The sequence below is a fragment of the Bos grunniens genome, chromosome 2, assembly GCF_055505025.1.
Source record: "Bos grunniens cultivar Pamir isolate PY7600 chromosome 2, Bosgru_T2T1.0, whole genome shotgun sequence".
Lineage (NCBI taxonomy): Eukaryota > Metazoa > Chordata > Mammalia > Artiodactyla > Bovidae > Bos > Bos grunniens.
In genome coordinates, this window is record NC_141166.1 from 68243832 (window position 1) to 68261738 (window position 17907).

The following is a 17907-nucleotide window of genomic DNA, read 5'->3' on the forward strand; positions in this document are numbered from 1 at the left end:
CACCCAGACTCCTTGCATTCCTACTGTTTCTTTGACCTTAGTTAAAATATGGTTCATGAGAAAAATGCCTAAGCTGCTATTTGAGAAAACATCACTTTATGTTTCTGCTGTTTTTAATGCTTAACTCAAGAACTTTATATATGTGTTGGGGTGGGTGGTGGGTGGTGTTGTTCAGTTACTAAGTCATGCCTGACTGTGACCCCATGGGCTATAGCATGGACTATAGGCTGCTCTGTCCTTCACTATCACCCAGAGTTTGCTCAAATTCAAGTTCATTGAGTCAGTGATGCTATCTGTCTTATCCTCTGCTGCCTCCTTCTCCTTTTGCCTTTAATCTTTCTCAGTGTCAGAGTCTTTTACAGTGAGTCAGCTCTTCACATGAGGTGGCCAAAGTCTTAGAGTTTCAGCTTCAGCATCAGCCCTTCCAATGAATATTCAGGGTTGACTTTTTTTTAGGAATATATATGTGTATATATACATAATTTATTTGTGTATATATGTGTTTCAAGTGGAAAGTGAGAAATTTGCATGACTAGTTGGATTTACCCCGAGGAAAAGAGCATTATATGTAGAAAAATTGCTCCATGTACAACCTGTCACATTTTTCCCCCTTTGCTTTGTGTGTTGCAAATGCAATCAAAATAGTGAAATGTGATTTTCATTTGAAGGTCCTGAGGCAAAACCTATAATAATGTTCTCCTTCTGTTCAGTCATATAAGCCTTAATAGAATGGATGTCATCTCTTGGGGAAATCCAAGATCCTTCTGAGCTTCTCTGTTGATTAACCAGCTCTAGAATGTCAAATAGCCTTTGATCTGGCAACAGCTGCCTACATAGCAGAAAAGTTAAAAAAACAAAAACAAAAAAACACTCTACTTGCTTTCAAATGAAGATTATAGGTAGTTTAGATTCTTCACCATGGCTGGGGCTCTGCTTCCTCTTAGTGGTTCTACTGGTTTCAGCTGAGCAGCTTAGAGTTATTTCATGTTTCTAAGATGTTAATGATTGTTTTATTTACATCTCTAATTTGAGTTGGTCTTTTGCAAATTCTCTGAAGACTCTCTTCTATCTACTCTGTAATAAGTCTGGGGAGTAAGGCTGGGTCATTATCAGATTTTTTAAAGGCTAATGAATGCACCTCTGCATGTTCAAATCCCACTTCAGTGCCCAAGTGTATAAACAATTTTCTGACAGATTGTTGTTTAGTTTAACTTCCAGTAAACTGTATCTTTAAAAATGAGAGACAAAAGCTGTCTGGTATTTGAGTGAAAAGGCTTTGCTTATCTTTTCTGAACTAGTTGGTGTTTTGCTTTGCATGACTCTTCATCATCGACAAGCTATCCGACTGGTGTCCACCTCATTCACACCTGGGTCCTTCAAATTATTTTTACAACATATTGCTTATTCCTAGATCAGAGATTGGAAAAACGATTTCATTGCAGATGTGTGCTTTGATCAACTGATGAAGACTTAGTTTGTTACAATGTGAAAACCCATGAGATCACAACTAGGCTCAGTAGAAACTGTCCATGATCAGTGTTAGATGTCTGCCACTTGCAAGGCTTTTAAAATAGCAGAACATTTCCAGGTATTTCTATTCAATAGTAGACTCTGAATTTTCAAATTCTAGTTATATTCATTATTTTATTTTCAGGGGGTGGGGAAAGTAAAAACTTCATGTTTTTTCAGAAATCTTAGGACACAAGGATTATTTTCCCATTTCTTTGATATCTCCCTCTTGCCAATTTTAATTCCTAGCACTCATCACATATATATATGGCCCTGCATGGAGCAGAAACTTGATGCACACTGAATTAATGGGGACATTTTTCCTGATCCAAGAAGTGTGCAGCCCAAAAAGGAAATGTTAACAATTTTTATATTTATAATTTCAATCATGACTACTGAGGGCATTTATTCATTTTTTATATGGAATGCATTAGTCACAGTCCCATTAGGAAATAGATAAGATACTAAACAGTGGGGTTTGAAACATGGCAACTAAATTCAATGCATGATTCTGGACTAGAGTCTATATTAAAATAAAGGAATGGCTATAAAGACAATATTATTTTCAATTTTTCAATTGAAAAATGCAGTTAATATGGACAATAGATCAGTGTTTCAATGCTAAATTTCCTGAATTTAATAACTGTACTGTGGTTATGTAAAAAAAAATACTTGTTACAAATAAGGCACACTAATGTATTATGAGGAAACTTCATAAAAATTAATTTTATCAATATATGTTCATACACAAGTACGAAGAAAGGATATGATAAAATGATTATTGCAAGGCACTAAAATTGATGAGAAGGAAATGGCACCCCACTCCAGTACTCTTGCCTGGAAAATCCCATGGATGGAAGAGCCTGGTAGGCTGCAGTCCATGGGGTCGCTAAGAGTCGGACACGACTGAGCAACTTCACTTTGACTTCTCACTTTCATGCATTGGAGAAGCAAATGGCAACCCACTCCAGTGTTCTTGCCTGGAGAATCCCAGGGACGGGGGAGCCTGGTGGGCTGCCGTCAATGGGGTCGCACAGAGTCGAACATGACTGACGTGACTTTGCAGCAGCAGCAGCAGCAAAACTGATGAATTTGGATAAAGGAACATATATATGATTTCTCTGTATCAATTTTTAAAGTGACTATAATTTTGAGCTTCCTTCAAAATAAAAGCTTAAAAAAATGTGACTGCAACTGAGTAGAATTTAAGAAGGGACTGGCATAGTGAGGCTTCCCTGGTGGCTCAGTAAAGTAAAGAATCCACCTACATTGTGGGAGAGCTGGGTTTGATCCCTGGGTTGAGACGATCCCCTGGAGGAGGGCAGGTCAACCCACTCCAGTATCCTTGCTGAATACTGAATTCTGGCTGAATTCTTGGAGAATCCTCATGGACAGAGGAGACGGGTGGGCTCCAGTGCATGGGGTCACAAAGAGTCTCACACAGCTGAGCGACTAAGCATCAGCATCAACTGGCATATTGAAGTGAAACCAAAAAAGCATTGCCTACTGGGGCCAACAGTAGTATGAAACATACAACCTCAAAGTTGACAGTATTGGAAGGAGCTTTACCAGAAGAACCCAGAGAGAATGGTTACTTTGGCACTCCAAAATCTGCTGTGACCCTGAGGGAGAAGAAAAAGCCAGCTGGGCTTCCCTGATAAAGAATCTGTCTGAAATGCAGGAGACCTGGGTTTGATTCCTGGGTCAGGAAGATCCCCTGGAGTAAGGGAATGGCTATCCACCCACTCCAGTATTCTTGCCTGCAGAATTCCATGGACAGAGAAGCCTGATGGGTTACGGTCCATGGGGTCATAACTAATATACTTTGAGAAGTAGCTGCAGGAGTGAATACTATCATGTTTATTTTCTGTCTTCATTTTTCCTGCTGGTGCTTCCGTCTGGATGAACTCAACCAAAATTTAAGGGGAAATATAGCTCACTTGATACATTCCAAAGAGATCGGCCATGTGGGACATAGAACACGTTGGAAGGGTATGGAGAGTGGGACTGCAGGGCATAGAAAGACTGTCCAGCACACAGAAGGGACATTTGGCATTTCTCATTCTTTATTTACCCAGCTTCTCTGGTGGCTCAGACAGTAAAGAATCTTCCTACAGCGTGGGAGACCCAGGTTCAACTCCTGGGTCAGGAAGATCCCCTGGAGAATGGCACGGCAATCCACTCTAGAATTCTTGTCTGGATAATTCCATGGATAGAGGAGCCTGGTGGGCTACAGTCCATGGGATCACAGAGTCGGATATGACTGAGTGACTAACACTTTCACTTCATTCTTTATTTACCACAGATATTTGTGTTGGCCAAAAAGTTCGTTCGAGTCTTAATGCGCTTTTCAGATCAGATCAGATCAGATCAGATCACTCAGTCGTGTCTGACTCTTTGTGACCCCATGAATCGCAGCACGCCAGGTCTCCCTGTCCATCACCAACTCCCAGAGTTCACTCAGACCCACGTCCATCGAGTCAGCAATGCCATCCAGCCATCTCGTCCTCTGTTGTCCCCTGCTCCTCCTGCCCCCAATCCCTCCCAGCATCAGAGTCTTTTCCAATAAGTCAACTCTTTGCATGAGGTGGCCAAAGTACTGGAGTTTCAGCTTTAGCATCATTCCTTCCAAAGAAATCTCAGGGCTGATCTCCTTCAGAATGGACTGGTTGGATCTCAAGAGTCTTCTCCAACACCACAGTTCAAAAGCATCAATTCTTCGGCGCTCAGCCTTCTTCACAGTCCAACTCTCACATCCATACATGACCACTGGAAAAACCATAGCCTTGACTAGACGGACCTTTGTTGGCAAAGGAATGTCTCTGCTTTTGAATATGCTATCTAGGTTGGTCATAACTTTCCTTCCAAGGAGCAAGCGTCTTTTAATTTCATGGCTGCAGTCACCATCTGTAGTGATTTTGGAGCCCAGAAAAATAAAGTCTGACGCTGTTTCCACTGTTTCCCCATCTATTTCCCATGAAGTGGTGGGACCGGATGCTATGATCTTCGTTTTCTGAATGTTGAGCTTTAAGCCAACTTTTTCACTCTCCACTTTCACTTTCATCGAGAGGCTTTTGAGTTCCTCTTCACTTTCTGCCATATGGGTGGTGTCATCTGCATATCTGAGGTTATTGATATTTCTCCAAGCAATCTTGATTTCTTCCAGTCCAGCGTTTCTCATGATGTACTCTGCATATAAGTTAAATAAGCAGGGTGACAATATACAGCCTTGACGAACTCCTTTTCCTATGTGGAAACAGTCTGTTGTTCCATGTCCATTTCTAACTGTTGCTTCCTGACCTGCATACAAATTTCTCAAGAGGCAGGTCAGGTGGTCTGGTATTCCCATCTCTTTCAGAATTTTCCACAGTTTACTGTGATCCACACCATCAAAGGCTTTGGCATAGTCAATAAAGCAGAAATAGATGCTTTTCTGGAACTGTCTTGCTTTTTCTATGATCCAGCAGATGTTGGCAATTTGATCTCTGGTTCCTCTGCCTTTTCTAAAACCAGCTTGAACATCAGGAAGTTCACGGTTCACATATTGCTGAAGCCTGGCTTGGAGAATTTTGAGCATTACTTTACTAACGTGTGAGATGAGTGCAATTGTGCGGTAGTTTGAGCAGGCCAACCCAATACATGCAAAGAGAAACAATAATATTGGTCCAGTCTACTTTGTGTTTCTCAAACATTTGATGTCTTTCACTGATTATGTGTTCATGTGTTTGTTCATCATCAATATCAAACTAATTTAGTATCCAGGTTGTATTTTTGCAACTTTTTGGCAAATATCCAGTTTCCTTTAAATGAGATTGGGTAAATGGGACTATTATCAAAAACAGTGCAGACTTTGCTTTGGACTGTTTATGGTGTGTTATCATCTCAGAAATTTTAATACATACCACTTTTTTTTCTGAAGGATTAAAATTATATTGCATAATAATTGGATGCATATTTACTGATGGCACTGCACGATGATGTGGTTTGCATTACCCATAGTGAGAACACAAAGAGCAAAAGGCTAAGAAAATCCTTTTCTCAACTGACTTTATAAAGCACATTTGCTGGATTCAACTATGAATGTTGCTTCCATAAATATGGAATTTATAACATCCACTGTTAAGGTTTTCAAAAACTATTAATATTAATGTGTTGTTTTTCAGTCTCTAAGTTGTGTCTGACTCTTTGCAACTCTGTAGATTGCAGCACGCCAGGCTCCCCTGTTCTCTGATATCTCCCAGAGTTTGCTCAAATTCGTTGAGTCAGTAATGCTATCTAACCATCTCATCCTCTTTTACCCCCTTCTCCTTTTGCCTTAAATCTTTCTCAGCATCAGTGTCTTTTCCAGTGTCTCGGCTCTTTGCATCAGGTGGCCAAAATATTAGAACTTCAGCTTCAGCCTCAGTTCCACCAATGAATATTCAGGATTGGTTTCCTTTAGCATCAACTGGTTTGCCCAAGTCATTAATGTAATTAACACAGCACCTGTAGCTAGTTGAATTTTCATTGTTATAAATAGATAGAGAGGGACTGAAGTCATTTTTCAACTTTTAAATACAGTTTAGCAACTCAAAATGTTTTACATCCTAGATACAGTTTGTCCTGTATTTCAGGGGTCCCTAACCCCAGGCCATGGACCAGTACTTGTGAGGCCTGTTAGGAAGCAGGCTGCCCAGCGAGAGGTGAGTGACATTCAAGGGAGTGAAGCTTCATCTATATTTACAGCTGCTTTATATCTCTAGCATTACTGCCTGAACTCCACCTCCTGTCAAATTAGTGGCAGCATTAGATTCTCATAGGAGCATGAACCTTATTACTGTTAGGTAGTTAGAATAAGGAAAAGGAGTCCAAAATGGCACTGGCTAAAAGATAAGGAAGAGAAAAGCCCATGAAAATAGAACAAAGGAAGTTTTGAGGACCAGAGTGAGGACCTTAGGCAAAACAAACAACACTCCTGGCTGGCCCAATTTACATAGGACAGGCCTGGAGAGTGGGGGGCGAAACATATAAAAAGAGGAACCAAAGCTAGCGCTCTCGCTTGCTCTCTCTCTCTCCCGCATGCTGAGGTGCTCTTCTCTTTGTGTCTTTGGATCGACGTGCCCTCACATCTTGAAGATGAATCTTCCTGCTATCTTCTAAATAAAATAGAGCTGTAACACTGAGCTGTAACACTGATTTGTCTAAGAGCTATAACATGGTCCGTTTGAGACCAGAGAGCTATAACACAGTCTGTCCAAGACCAGAGAGCTGTGACACGCAGAGGGGGCTTTAATGTCTCCAGATCTTTGTTATGACGAGACAAAAACCGAGGCGCCTACACTCGTGTGACATTACTATATTTTAATCATCCCCAAACCACCCCTCCAGCCCTCATCCATGGAAAAATTGTTTTCCAAGAAACTGGTCCCTGGTCCCAAAGATTGAGGACTACTGCTTTATTGCACTGCTTAAGGTTCCTGTTTGTCAACTCCATTCAGGGAACCTTGTTCTGTGTTTTTCCTATTGTGAATGGTGGGCTACTGATCCTCCTTCAGACATGACACCCCCAGCTGCTGGCAGTACAGCCAGAAGTCAGACTCAGCTAATAAAATCAACCTTGACCCTTACATCATACCAAGTAAAAATGTTAATTTGGAGTTCAGTTCAGTTCAGTTCAGTCACTCAGTCCTGTCCGACTCTTTTGTGACCGCATGAATTGCAGCACGCCAGGCCTCTCTGTCCATCACCAACTCCTGGAGTTTACCCAAACTCATGTCCATCGAGTCAGTGATGCTATCCAGCCATCTCATCCTCTGTCGTCCCCTTCTCCTCCTGCCCTCAATCCCTCCCAGCATCAGAGTCTTTTCCAATAAGTCAACTCTTTGCATGAAGTGGCCAAAGTATTGGAGTTTCAGCTTTAGCATCATTCCTTTCAAAGAAATCCAGGGCTGATCTCCTTCAGAATGGACTGGTTGGATCTCCTTGCAGTCCAAGGGACTCACAAGAGTCTTCTCCAATACCACAGTTCAAAAGCATCAATTCTTCGGCGCTCAGCCTTCTTCATAGTCCAACTCTCACATCCATACGTGACCACTGGAAAAACTATAGCCTTGACTAGACGGACCTTTGTTGGCAAGGTAATGTCTCTGCTTTTGAATATGCTATCTGGGTTGGTCATAACTTTCCTTCCAAGGAGTAAGCGTCTTTTAATTTCATGGCTGCAATCACCATCTGCAGTGATTTTGGAGCCCAAAAAAACAAAGTCTGACATTGTTTCCACTGTTTCCCCATCTACTTCCCATGAAGTGATGGGACCAGATGCCATGATCTTTGTTTTCTGAATGTTGAGCTTTAAGCCAACTTTTTCACTCTCTTCTTTCACTTTAGAACACTTAAACTGGAAGCGACTTCAGGGATTATCTATTTTAATGTTTGACAATATTCTAATTCATCCTAGAGCTTAGTTCAAGTGCCTTTCAATGCCCAGGCATCAAGCATATGGACCTTTTCCTACTCTATCAGTCTTCATTCTTTCATTTTTGTCTAGTTTATTTGTTGATCTCCTTCATAAGTGCTAGTTTGGCAAATTGCTAAAAGAAGACTGAAAATCAAATTCATTTTAATATCCTGGAGGTCTTTAAATACAAATTTAAACATGCTTAAATATGTTTAGCTTCATTATAGCAGTGTTTCTTTAGTTTTGATTGGTCCAACCACTCCTCCAGCAAGAAATCTATATGAGAAACACCCAGCTCAATTAAATAATGTAGAAAAGAGGGTACTTTAATGGATTATAAATACATACAGAAGGAACATAATTCTTAAAATTATCTTAAGGAGAATGTTTTCTATTCATTCAGGGAATGGAAAAGATGGAGCAGCAAAGTCAAAGAGACTCGTTATGAATGTAAGAATCTGAAATGTTGAGCCAAGGGAAATCAGGGAGCTTGAGCAATTACTTTAAAAGCAGCGGATTGGTATTAGTGATGGAAGGTGTTTATGTAACATTAATAGAACTTTTGCATTCGTGGGATTTTATATTATGCCTCCATTTCTTTGTGAAAGATTATAAAATTCCATTAGATGGATACATTATTTTGTTGAGCTGTAGAATAAATCATTTAAAATGGATATATGAGAGCACATTACTTAGCTCTTGAATGAATCAGCCTATCATCAACCAGCACCAATCTAAGTAAGATTTTTATTTCTCACTTAATATATGATTTATTTAATCCAAAAGAAGCTATTTTTGGGGGGTGGGGGTCAGGAAAATCAGAAAAGTTTACACTATGGTACTTGATTTACAAATCTTGGTGATTTTCAAACATATTCACTGGAAATTCTGAAGAGATCCAGTAATAGAAAAACACACTAAAGGCAAAGATTTGAGTTACTTTCAATTACTAAGAGTATGGAGTTTTTCTGTGTATTTTTGGTGGGAGGGTGAGAATTAACCTTGTATAAGATGGGCATCTGATGGTAATGCCTTAGATGGACATCTGATGATAATGTCTTTTCAACTTGCTTTTTTATAGTGATAATCTGGAATAGATATAGCTCATAGACAATTCCAAAGCTATTAGCCATGATCACCTAGAGATTATTTTCCTTATAACCAAAAGACTACATAAACATAGATTGGAGCACAAGCTCCTAAAAGTCCAATAAATGATTGCCTTAAAAATTGATATCCACTGTATTTCTGAAGTAGACTGACATACCATAGTATATGTTTTAACAATGCCATAGCATCACAGTTAAGTTGATTTAAATAAGGCAAAACATCATAAATCATCTTGTCAAATCTTGTAATCACAGTAATGCATTAGATTTAGAGATTTATGAAAAAGTCTTCATGGTTTTACAGCCTGTCCTTCATAAACAGAAACTAACAAGTCCTCAAATAAAATAAAAGCTCTAATCAAGTAAAGAACTATAAGTATTTGCATGCATTATTAGGTTAAAAGATTCTTACCACCTGTATGTTTTTGTTTACATATTGAATACTCATCTCTACTAATAGACTCTGGCTCAGACAAAACATTTAAAGGCATCTCTTTGTGTTCCTTGTCCTTCAGCATGCTGATTCAGCATATCTGGGGATATTGCTTTGGGAATGCATTATTTCTAGAAATACAGTCTGTGTGGTTCAGAGTGCTGATTCAGCAAACTGATGATGAGCCATGTGGGGAAATGTGAGGATTTATTGCTGCTTTTAAGATGAGGGCCAAATCTCTGGGATGAGGTAAGGTTGATAGTTTGCTTGCTATTAGTCCATTTGTGCAGTGTACTGGAGATATCAAGTGTGATAGTTTAGATAAATCTGGTCATAAGCTCTGGGAAACAGGTTTCTTATTTTAAAAATTAAATACATTTTATGGCTTGGCTCTTTGTTGTTTTTAATTTAATTTTTAAATACACCAGAAATCAAAGTATACTTCTTGAAAATATGCATATTTCATATTTGACAAACATTTACAGTGCTAAGTAACCACAATGTACTTTTTTTATTTCTGATAAAAGCATATGATATTAATTTTACCAATGCCAGTTTAGTCATAGGTATAATTTTGAGCCATTAAACATAGAAATTATCTGAGAGAATATGATTTTATGTGAATGCAGTCTGTGAGAATTAAGGAAAAGATCAGCATATACAAAAAGGTCCAGAAAGTCATAAAGGATTTGGATAAGAATTTACTCTGCCTTCTACAATATGCACCCTATACATATTTTTAATTTAACTTCAAAAAGCCCACACACAAATGTGATGTTTCCAATCTACAACCAACATTGGTAAGCACTTTTTGAAGTGAAGTTTCTCAGTTGTGTCTGACTCTTTGAAACCCCATTGACTGTAGGCTACCAGGATCCTCAGTCCATGGAATTTTCCAGGCAAGAATACTGGAGTGGGTTGCCATTTCCTTCTCCAGGGGATCTGCCCGACCCAGGGATCGAACCTGGGTCTTCCTCATTGTAGGCAGACACTTTACCATCCGAACCCCCAGGGAAACTTTCTTTAAAATAAGTTAAATTAAATTGACATTAACACTACAGAGAGGTATAAACAATCAAAAGCTAGATGCTATAGCATAAAAGAGTCTTCCCAGGTGGTGCAGTGCTACAGAATCCACCTGCCAGTGCAGAAGACGCAAGAGGTGTGGGTTCAATCCCTGAGTCGGGGAGATCACTTGGAGAAGGAAATGGCAACCCACTCCAGCATTCTTGCCTGGATAATTCCATGGACATATCTGCAGTTCTTGGGGTGACAAAGAGTTAGACATGACTGAACATGCATGCAGCCATAGCATAAGACAGCGTATCTCAAATACCACCAGCATTAAAACATGTTTAGGAGTCAAATTCAAAGACTAAGTTTTCTTGATCAAACCTGAACATAATGAAGATTTTCCAAAAGGCCAGAGAAAATCAGAACACACTGGGAAATCCTGCTTAAAAATGAGAAAACCTGCTATAGACCTTAACTGAGTGAAATGATGAGTCCTTAGAAGAAAAGGTGAGAAACAATAAAATACATTTCAAGGGCTTATCTTATAGAGCATTGTAAATTAATCCTAATATGAGGAGCCTGGGGAGCTCTTTTAACTTTTTGACTTAAGAAGCTAAATGGAAAATGAAAAGTCAGAAAGCTGATTTGAAGTGAGTTATAAAAATGAATGCTAGAGAAAAATTGAGAAGTTTAAATGTTAGTCAGGGAGACTATTTAAAATCTAGTTTAGAGATGACCTTCAATGTTTTGAGAGACAAGAAGAAAGTAAAAAGTAGCAGAATATGTCACCCAATAATATACCTCATTGGCATAAACATCATTTTTAGAAACTGCAAACATAGGAGAAGTTCTGAAAATAGTAGAATTTACCCTTTGTAACAGAAACTTACATTTATAAAGATAATCTCCATTTGCAAGTGTGTCTTACTCTAGATACCAGGAAGACAAGGATGACTAAATCATAAGAGAGTCATATGAACAGGTAAGGTAGGGTTTAAATCTGCAAAATAAACTTTATTCTTACTTACCTTAATTTTCCTGATATCTCATAATTGACTTTGCTTCCTCTCTCAATATATTTCTTTTTTCTTGGTTGAAGATGTGAACATGGCAAAAAAAAAAAAAAGTGGTAATGAGACAAAGAAGATGATACAATGATAAAGGGGTCAATTCATCAAGAGTATACAGCAATTGTAAATACATGTACCCGTAAATTGAACACCTAAATATATTAAGGCAACATATCTCAAGGGAGAAATAGACAATAATTCAATATTAATAGGGTTCTTCAAAACTTCACTTTCTGTAATTGCAAGATTATCCCCACAGAAGTTCAACAAGAAAAAATTGGGCTTGAATTGTGCTTGAGACCAAATGAAACTAATACACAAAGAATATTCTACCCAACAACAATAGTATATATATTTTTCACAAGCACACATGGAACATTCCCCAGGAGAGATTTTATGATGGAAAATAAAATAAATCTTAACAAATTTAAGGATACTGAGGTCATTCCAGGTATCTATGCTGATCATAAAATTATGAAACCAGAAATAAATAATAGGAAAAAGACTTTAAAATCCACAAATATATAGAAATTAAAGAATGCTCTACTAAACAATCAATGGAATCAAAGAAGAATGCAAACAAGAAATCAACAAATATCTTGAAACTAAAGGAAATGAAACAACATCAAAACCTGTGGGATACTGCAAAAACTGTTCTAAGAATTCTATAGCAATAAATGCCTATATTAAGAAAAAATAAATATCTCTATAAAAACTTATAGTCAGGAACTAGAAAAAAAAAAGCAAAACTAAAACCAAAGTTAGCAGAAGAAATAACACAAATCAGAGTATAAATTGAATGAAATATGTATTATAATATAAAAGTTCAATGAAAGTAATAGATGATTTTTTGAAAAAGTAAGCAAAATTGACAAATCTTTTGCTAGTTTTTTTTTCTATTTTTTCTGAAAGTGCTTGTTACTTGCTCAGTCCTATTTGACTTTTTGCAATCCCATGGACTGTAGCCCACCAGGCTCCTCTGTCCATGGAATTCTCCAAGCAAGAATACTGGAGTGGCTAGCCAGTCCCTTCTCTAGGGGATCTTCCTGATCCAGAGATCAAATCCACGTCTCTAGCATTGTAGGCAGATTCTTGACCATCTGAGCTACTGCTGCTGCTGCTAAGTCGCTTCAGTCCTGTCCGATTCTCTGCGACCCGGTAGACGGCAGCCCACCAGGCTCCCCCGTCCCTGGGATTCTCCAGGCAAGAACACTGGAGTAGGTTGCCATTTCCTTCTCCAAGGCATGAAAGTGAAAAGTGAAAGTGAAGTCGCTCAGTCGTGTCTGACTGATAGCGACCCCATGGACTGCAGCCCACCAGGCTCCTCCGTCCATAGAATTTTCCAGGCAAGAGTACTGGAGTGGGGTGCCATTGCTTTCTCTGATCTGAGCTATAGGGATGCCAAAATAAAATTATAAATAAAGGAATCAGAACAACTGATACCACAAAAATACAAATAATTAAGAGAATCTATGAACAGTTATATGTCAACCAAATATACAATCTAGAAGAAGAAGATACATTTCCATAAACCTATGTCTTACTAAGACTGAATCATAAAGAAATAGAAAATCTGAACAGACCAAATAACATGTAATGTGACTGAATCAGTAGTCAATGAGTCCACAACACAGAAGAGTCCAGTTTAAATGGTTTCACTAGTGAATATTACCAATCCTTTGAAGAATTAATGGTAATTCTATTCAAACTCTTCCAAAAATGTTTAAGGAATATCAAAAACTTATCTTACTAGACAAGCATTAATCTGAAACCAAAGCCAAATTAAGACTGTACAATAAAAGAAAAGCCAAATCAATTTTCTTAATATGTAAGGAAATTAAACATGTAAAACTTCTTCAATAAAATATCAGCAAAATGAATTACTCAATACATTAAAAGGATCATAGGCTATGATCAAATGATATTTATTTCTGGATGTAAGAATAGTTCAACATACACAGGTCAATAAGTGTGATATGCCACACTAATAGAATGAAAAATGAAAATCATATGATTGTCTCAGAGGCAGAAAAAGCATTTGATAAAATACAATATCCTTTCAGAATAAAAAACTCAACAAATTCGGTGTAGAGAACATACTTCAACATAATAAAAGCCATATAAAACAAACACACAGTCAACATTATAGTCAACAGTGAAAGGGTAAAAACATTTCCATCAGATCAGGAAGAAGCCAGGTGTGCCCAAACTTCCCATTCCCATTCAAAATAATATTGGAAGTCATATTCAGAGCAATCATGCAAGAAAAAGAAATAAAACACACCCAAATAGGAAGCAAAGGAGTACGGCATCTTTGTTTGCAGATTGTATAATTCTACAGGGATATATAAAGATAATCTTAAGGACTTCATCAAAAACTGATTAGTTATGAAATCTAATCAACAAATTTAGTAAAGTTTCAGGATACAAAACCAACATACAAAAATCAGTTACATTTTTATACACTAACAACAAAACATGTGAAACTTAAATAAAGAAGACAATTTCACTCACGATAGTAAAACAGTAAAATTCCTAGGAATAAATTTAACTAAGGGAGGTGATAGAATTGTATACTGAAAACTATATGATGAAAAAATTGAAGAAGACAAACAAGTGAAAGAAAGCCCTTGTTCATATATTGGAAGCATTAATATCATTAAAGTATTTATAATATCCAAAGGTATCTATAGATTCTATGCAATTCCTATCAGAATCCCAATGGAAATTTTTACAGAAATAGAAAAAAATATATATCATAAATTTTGTATGCAACCTCAAGAGACCTCAATTAGCCAAAGCAATTCTGAGAAATAAGAACAAAACTGGAAGCATCAGACATCCTAATTTAAAACTATAGTACAAAGTTATAATAATCAAAACAGTATGGCACAAACATAGAAGGGAATGAAACCAAACTGAGAGCCCAGAAATAAACACTAACATATATGTTCAACTATATTTGACAAAGAGATAAGAATTATCAATGGGGAAAGGATGGTATTTTCAATATATGGTGCTGGGAAAACTAAATAGCCACATGCACAAGAAGAAATTGAATGTCTATCTTACACCATTCTCAAAAATTAACTCAAAATGGATTAAAGACTTAAACATAAGATCCAAAACTGTAACACTCCTAGCAGAAAACTTAGACAAAAAAATCCTTTACATTTGTCTTGGCAATAATTTTCTATATGTGACACCAAAACCACAAAAACAAAAACAAAAATAAATGAGACCTTATCAAATCAAAAAACTTTTGCATAGTAAAATAAAAAAAAAATCAACAAAAAGAAAAATATGAAATGGGAGAAAATATTTGCAAATCACACATGTGATGAGGGGTCAATACATAAAGAATTCATAAAAAAAATAGCAAAAAAAATATTAAAAAAATCAAACAACCTGATTAGAAATAGATAGATGCACTGAATGGATATTTTATTTTCAAAGAAGACATATAAATTGCCAAGAGGTCCATGAAAAGATGCTGAATAGCACTAATCACCAGGGAAATGCAAGTCAAAACCACAAGGAAATATTTCACATTTACTAAAATGGTTATCATCCAAAAGCAAGTGTTGGTGAGAATGTTAAAAAAAAAATAAATAGATAAAACAACAAGAGCATTGTTAGTGGAAATGCAAATTGTTGCAACCACTATGAACACAGTCACAGATAATAAAACCACAAACCCAGAAAACGAATCAAACTGATGACATGGACCATAGCCTTGTTTAGCTCAATGAAACTATGAGCCATGCTGCGTAGGGCTATCCAAGACAGATGGGTCATGGTGGAGAGTTCTGACAAAATGCAGTCCACTGGAGAAGGAAATGGCAAACCACTTCAGTATTCATGCCTTGAGAACCCCATGAACAGTATGAAAGGGCAGAAAGATATAACACTGAAAGATGAACTCTGCAGGTTGGTAGGTGTCCAATATGCTACTGGAGAAGAGTGGAGAAATAACTCCATAAAGAATGAAGAGACAGAGACAAAGCAAAAACAATGTCCAGTTGTCGATGTGACTGGTGATGGAAGTAAAGTCCAATGTTATAAAGAACAATATTGCATAGGCACCTGGAATATTAGGTGCATGAATCAAGGCAAATTGGAAGTGGTCAAGCAGAAGATGGAAAGAGTGAACATCAACATTTTAGGAATCAGTGAAGTAAAATGGACTGGAATGGGTGAATTTAATTCAGATGACCATTATATCTACTATTGTGGGCTAGAATACCTTAGAAGAAATTCACACTAATCCAAATCTATGCCCCAACCAGTAATGCTGAAGAAACTGAAGTTGAATGGTTCTATGAAGGCCTACAAGACCTTCTAGAACTAATACCCAAAAAAGGTGTTCTTTTCATCACAGCAGACTGGAAAGCAAAAGTAGGAAGAGATACCTGGAGTAACAGGCAAATTTAACCTTGGAGTACAAAATGAAGTGGGGCAAAGGCTAACAGAGGTTTGCAAAGAGAATGCACTGGTTGTAGCAAACACCCTCTTCCAACAATTCAAGAGAAGACTCTACACATGGACATCACCAGATGGTCAATACCAAAATCAGATTGATTATATTCTTTACAGCTAAAGAAAGAGAAGCTCTATACAGTCAGCAAAAACAAGACCAGGAGATGACAGTGGCTCAGATCATGAACTTTTTATTGGCAAATACAGAATTAAATCAAAGAAAGTAGGGAAAACCACTAGACCATTCAGGTATGACCTAAATCAAATCCCTTACGATTATACAGTGGAAGTGACAAATAGATTTAAGGGATTACATATGATAGACAGAGTGCCTGAAGAACTATAGACAGAGTTTCATGACATTGTACAGGAGGCAGGGATCAAGACCATCCCCAAGATTGAAAAAAAAAAAAAAAAAGTGCAAAAAGGCAAAATGGCTGTCTGAGGAGGCCTTACAAATAGCTGAGAAAAGAAGAGAAGTGAAAGGCAAAAAAGGAAAGGGAAGATATACACATCTGAATGCAGAGTTCCAAAGAATAGCAAGGAGAAATAAGAAAGCCTTCTTCAGTGATCAATGCAAAGAAATTGATTTCTTTAGAATAGAATAGGAGTAGGAAAGATTAAAGATCTGTTCAAGAAAATTAGGGATACCAAGGGAACATTTCATGCAAAGATAGGCTCGATAAAGGACAGAAATTGTACAAACCTAACTGAAGCCCAAGATATTAAGAAGAGGTGGCAAGAATACACAGAAGAGCTATGCAAAAAAGATCTTCATGACCCAGGTAATCACGATGATGTGATCACTCACCTAGAGCCAGATATCCTGGAATGTGAAGTCAAGTGGGCCTTAGGTAGCATCACTATGAACAAAGCTAGAGGAGGTGTTGGAATTCTAGTTGAGCTATTTCAAATCCTAAAAGATGATGCTGTAAAAATGCTGCACTCAATATGCCAGCAAATCTGGAAAACTCAGCAGTGACCACAGGACTGGAAAAGGTCAGTTTTCATTCCAATCCCAAAGAAAGGCAATGGCAAAGAATGCTCAAACTACTGCACAAATGGACTAATCTCACACACTAGCAAAGTAATGCTCAAAATTCTCCAAGCCAGGCTTCAGCAATACATGAACTGTGAACTTCTGGATATTCAAGCTGAATTTAGAAAAGGCAGAAGAACCAGAGATCAAATTGCCAACATCTGTTGGATCATCAAAAAAGCAAGAAAATTCCAGAAAATTATCTATTTCTGCTTTATTGACTAATCCAAAGTCTTTGACTTTGTGGATCATAACAAACTGTGGAAAATTCTTGAAGAGATGGGAATACCAGACCACCTTACCTGCCTCCTGAGAGATCTGTATATAGGTTAGGAAGCAACAGTTAGAACTGGACATGGAACAACAGACTGATTCCAAATTGGGAAAGGTGTACATCACCTTGCTTATTTAACTTATATGCAGGGTACGTCATGAGAAATGCTGGGCTGGATGAAGCACAAGCTGAAATCAGGATTGCTAAGAGAAATATCAATAATCTCAGATATGCAAATGATACTACCCTTATCTTAGAAAGTGAAGAAGAACTAAAAAGCCTCCTGATGAAAGTGAAAGAGGAGAGTGAAGAATCTGGCTTGACACTAAACATTCAGAAAACTAAGATCATGGGATCTGGTCCCATCATTTCATGGCATATAGATGGGTAAACAAGTGAAACAGTGACAGACTTTATTTTCTTGGGCTCCAAAATCACTGCAGATGGTGACTGCAGCCACGAAATTAAAAGACACTTACTCCTTGGAAGAAAAGCTATGATCAACATAGCGTATTAAAAAGCAGAGACATTACTTTGCCAACAA